Raw genomic sequence first — 5,639 nt, forward strand, 5'->3', positions numbered from 1 at the left:
AACAGAAATCATTCTGTTGTTCTTGAAATTGCATCCAAGTACTACATTTCAGAATCTTTTGTTGACTACTATGGCTACTCCATTTCTTCTAAGGGATTCTTGTCCACAGTAGTAGATATAATGGTCATCTGAGTTAAATTCTGCCATTCCATTCCATTTTATTTCGCTGATTCCAAAAATGATGACATTCACTCTGGCCATCTCCTGTTTGACCACTTCCATTTTGCCTTGGTTCATGAACCTAACATTCCAGGATCCTATGCAATATTGCTCTTTACAGCATCAGACTTGACTTCCATCACCAGTCACATCCACAACTGAACTGGTTGTTGTTATTGCTTTGGCTCCGTCTCTTCATTCTTTCTGCAGTTATTTCTCCACTGACCTCCAGTAGCATTTTGGGCACCTACCAACCTGGGGAGTTCATCTTTCGGTGTCATATCTTTTTGCCTTTTCATACTGTTCATGGGGTTCTCATTAAAGTGATTTTCCATTCCCTTCTCCAATGGACCATGTTTTGTCAGAACTCTCCCCCATGACCTGTCTGTCTTGGATGGCCATACAGGGCATGGTTTCACTGAGTTAGACAAGGCTGTGGTTCATGTGATCAGATTGGTTAGTTTTCTGTAATTATGGTTTTCAGTGTGTCTTCCTCCTGATGAGAAAGATAAGAGGCTTATGGCACCTTCCTGACTGGAGAGACTGACTGAGATTCAAACTGGGTCTTGTTCTGATGGGTGAGGACATGTTCAGTTCAGTTCAGTCACTCAGTCATGTCTGACTCTTTGCGACCCCATGAACTGCAGCACTCCAGGCCTCCCTGTACATCACCAACTCCCGGAGTCCACCGAAACCCATGTCTATTGAGTTGGTGATGCCATCCAACCATCTTATCCTCTGTCGTCCCCTTCTCCTCCTGCCTTCAATCTTTCCCAGCATCAGGGTCTTTTCACATGAGTCAGCTCTTCGCATGAGGTGGCCAAAATATGGGAGTTTCAGCTTCAACATTAGTTCTTCCAATGAACACCCAGGACTGATATCCTTTAGAATGGACAGGCTGGATCTCCTTGCAGTCCAAGGGACTCTCAAGAGTCTTCTCCAACACCACAGTTCAAAAGCATCAATTCTTTGGTGCTCAGCTTTCTTTATAGTCCAACTCTCATATCCATACATGACCACTGGAAAAACCATAGCCTTGACGGACCTTTGTTGGCAAAGTAATGTCTCTGCTTTTGAATATGCTGTCTAGGTTGGTCATAACTTTCCTTCCAAGTAGTAAAAGTCTTTTAATTTCATGGATGAATCACCATCTGCCACGATTTTGGAGCCCCCCAAAATAAAGTCTGACACTGTTTCCACTGTTTCCCCATCTATTTGCCATGAAGTGATGGGACCAGATGCCATGATCTTAGTTTTCTGAATGTTAAGCTTTGTGCCAACTTTTTCACTCTCCTCTTTCACTTTCATCAAGAGGCTCTTTAGTTCTTCTTCACTTTCTGTTGGACATGCTCAGTAAATCTTTAAATCAATTTTCTGTTGATGTTGATGGCTGTTGCCCCTTGCTGTTATATACCTGGGGCCAAACTATGGTGGAGGTAATGAAGATTACAGCGACCTCCTTCAAAAGGTCCCATGCATGCACTGCTACACTCAGTGCCCCCATCCCTGCAGCAGTCCACCACTGACCCATGCCTCCACCAAAGACTCCTGGACATTCACAGATAAATCTGGTTCAGTCTCTTATGAGGTCACTGCTCCTTTCTTCTGGATCCTGGTATGCACAAGGTTATTTGTGCCCTCCAAGAGTCTGTTTCCCTAGTCCTTTGTAAGTTCTGGTGGCTCTATAATGGATTTAATGGCACCCTGCTCCAAGAGGGCTTATGCCATACCCAAGTCTGCTGCACCCAGTGATAACCCATGCATCCAGAGCCCCTGACCCTTCGGCAGTCCACTGATGATCCATACCTCAACAGGAGATACTCAAACACAGTTCTGTCTCAGTCTCTGTTGATTCTCTGTGTCCTGGTGCACACAAGGTTTGTTTGAGTCCTCTGAGAGTCTCTGGCAGGTATCAGGTTTGATTTTAAATGTGATTTCACCCCTCCTACCATCTTGCTGAAGCTTCTCCTTTGCCCTTGGATGTGGCTGCTGCTGCTACTGCTGCTGCTGCTAAGTTGCTTCAGTCGTGTCCAACTCTGTGCGACCCCAGAGATGGTAGCCAACCAGGCTCCCCCGTCCCTGGGATTCCCCAGGAAAGAACGCTGGAGTGGGTTGCCATTTCCTTATACCACAAAGTCACTCCAGTGCCACACAGTCACCGCTCCAGCACCAACCATCTTGAGGGGCTTCTCTGCCATTTGGACATGGAGTATCTCCTCACAGTAACTCCAGTGTTGTGCATCTGCCGCTTTAGTGCCTTCCTTCAAGTCTGGACCTGAGATGAGCAGTGGTTGCCTGCTTTCAGACTCACTCAGCAGCTCAAAACCCCCTTGGGCTCCTCTCTAGCTGCCTCAGGCATCAGTTGCCTATCCAGAGGAGGAATTTTATATGGAAGCAAATCTTTTAATATATGCATTTTATTTTCAATGTAACTACTGATGCAATAGACTCTTTCACTTTTTTCCAATTTCAGACAGCTTAATTTTCAGTGTAATTATTGTTTATCCTAAATGGAAACTCTTTGGCAACTTTTTGCCTTATTTCCACAGTGCTCATAAATCAATCATGATTTCAAGTTATCAACTTTTGTCAGCAACAAGATGCATAACAGTGATGAATGATATAGATTTGTTTAAAACTGCTAATTTTTCATGGACAATTTCTGCTAATAGGTCAGGCATATGGTACAGTAAAAATATAGTTTATGCCCTGTAGTAATTTCTAAAATATCAATCTGTATTTGTACCCTTCAGAAAGTTTGATTCTGCTTGATGGATCATGGAGGTTACACAAATTTAGTATTTTGTGTCATGCTTGACTCTTTTGGAGCAAGAAACCTAACTTCACTTTCTTTTATTTGCACAAAGTTCTTTCTGCATAAATATTCCAAACTCTCACCAAAATAAACTAAATTTCCAGGGCTTACCTATGCAATGTGAGAAAATAAAATGTGTGTTTTTTCAGTGTTTAAAAAAGAAAATTTAAACTGATAATAATAATAAATGGGAACATATGACAATGAATTCAATTTGAAAAAAAGATGTACAATTTATTTCTATGCATATGTAAGTATAACTATAATATTTACATACCTCTCTATATATATCTATAGCTATACAAACATTATATATACCTTAATATAAATTATATGATAAATGGATAGAATGACATAGGGAATGCATGCATACATACGTATATATGTTTATATATGTTGAACCTGGATCTCCCGCATTGTAGGCAGATGCTTTACCATCTGAGCCACCAGGGAAGTCCATATATATGCTAACCTATTTTTCCTTGAAGAAGTGCTATTAATTTTTCAAGTTGTCTCTGTTAATATGGACTTCCCTGGTGGCTCAGATGGTAAAGCATCTGTCTACAGTGCAGGAGATCCAGGTTCGATCCCTGGGTTGGGAAGATCCTCTGGAGAAGGAAATGGCAACCCACTCCAATACTCTTGCCTGGAAAACCCCATGGATGGAGGAGCATTGTAGGCTACACTTCATGGGGTCGCAAAGAGTCGGACACGACTGAGCGACTTTGCTTTCACTTTCTTTCACTTTCTATTAATGTAGCTATCTTTATGAGTTATGAGAGTGAAAGTGTTAATCACTTAGTCCTGTCTGACTCTTTGCAACCCCTTGGACAGTAGCCACTAGGGAAGTCCCTTTATGAGTTATACTTGAAATCAAGTAACAATTTATCCTTGAAGTCAAAAAACTTTGAAATTGTTTTTACTGAGAACATAGTTCCAATATCTGTATGCTTCTGCATATTTAAAAGATATAGATAGAAAAATTCTCTATAATTATTTACTTCCATCTTCTTTAATATATGTTTTTTTTATTCTAACAATAGTGATATCAACTTAAATATTTAAAGTTTTGGAAATCACCAAGGCTTCTTTGGTGGCTCAGATGGTAAAGAATCTGCCTGCAATGCAGGGGACCTGAGTTTGATTCCTTGGGTAAAGAAGATCCCCTAAAGAAATGAATGACTGCCCATTCCAGTATTCTTACCTGGGGCATCCCATGTACAAAGGAGCCTGTCAAGTTACAGTCCATGGGGGACTCAAAGAGTAGGACACTACTGAGTGACTAACACACACACAAATACTATTGAATTTTTAAAATGCTAACTCTACATGAATCCGCTACAGGTATGCACGAGTTCCCCATGCTCAACCCCCCTCCCACCTCCCTCCCCGTACCATCCCTCTGGGTCATCTCAGTACACCAGCCGTAAGCACCCAGGATCATGCATCGAACCTGGACTGGCTATTCGTTTCATATATTATACATGTAGATGTATAGCAAAACCAATACAATATTGTAAAGTAATTAACCTCCAATTAAAATAAATAAATTTATATTTTAAAAAATAAAATAAAAATGCTAACTCTTTCTTACATGTAAGCCTGCTGCTCCAGATATTAAAGACACTATTCTTTTTATCAAATAAATATTAAAGATAAATTTTCAGAAAAATACATTGGCAGGAAAAGAATATCAGCAGCTCAAGAAAAATAGAGGATGTGAGCCTCCATGTTTGTATTGAAAGAAGAATCAGCAGCATGCTTCAACATCAAGAAATCTGGAATAATGGTTGGGAGATCTGAGTTATAGTCACACATCTATCAACTGTTTACATAAAACTGAAAAAAAAATTTTGAATTCATATCCATAACTATCGAAAGAGTAAAGTGCCAACATTAGAAGTTGCAGAATCAGCACAAATTTATTCTGCATTGAGGTCCAAATGATAATCATGTAAATGGAATTTCTAAAACAAATATCTTTATATAGCCACTTTTTTATAAAAGTATATAAAACACTCATAGTCTGTTTTCCTATTTCACTGCATTACAAAATTTTCCTCAATCAATTTCCATCAGGATTTTAATAGTTAACAATGAAATCAAGTATTAAATGATGTATCTTGTCTAAGAAACACTGGTTAATGGCAAAGCTCATGATTCAGATAAATTTTCTCAGAGATAAAGAGCAAATGAGGAACACAGAAATAAGCCAAAAAAAAAAAAAAAAAAGGCAAGTTCAGTATCAGATGACAGATTTGGAAAAAATTATTAGAAGATTATGCATCAGATTGTATGATTAAACTGTGAACTATGCTAAAAAAGGCTGTTCTATTATCTATCTCATCACTTAAAAATTAAAGCATCAGGAATAAAATTAAAAGTTTTTCAACAGAGAGGGATTTTGAAGAGTTTTCTAGTAATTAATATCAACTATGAACAAGGTTTAAGTATAAATTATTTCCAGAGTTAAAGTATTCATTTATATACAAGTAAGTTTTTCTACTGGTTCAGCTAGAAACTCAAATTTTCTATCAGTAGCAGGATTAAATTCAGATTGCTCCCAAGATCTACTTCCACTGTTAAAGAAACATTAATCTTCCAAACCTGATTATAAAGCTCTTTAAGTTTAGGGCTTGATTTCTATTCTCAGATGTAGAGATGA

This window comes from Budorcas taxicolor, chromosome 1 (assembly GCF_023091745.1).
Source record: "Budorcas taxicolor isolate Tak-1 chromosome 1, Takin1.1, whole genome shotgun sequence".
In the NCBI taxonomy this organism is placed as follows: Eukaryota; Metazoa; Chordata; class Mammalia; order Artiodactyla; family Bovidae; genus Budorcas; species Budorcas taxicolor.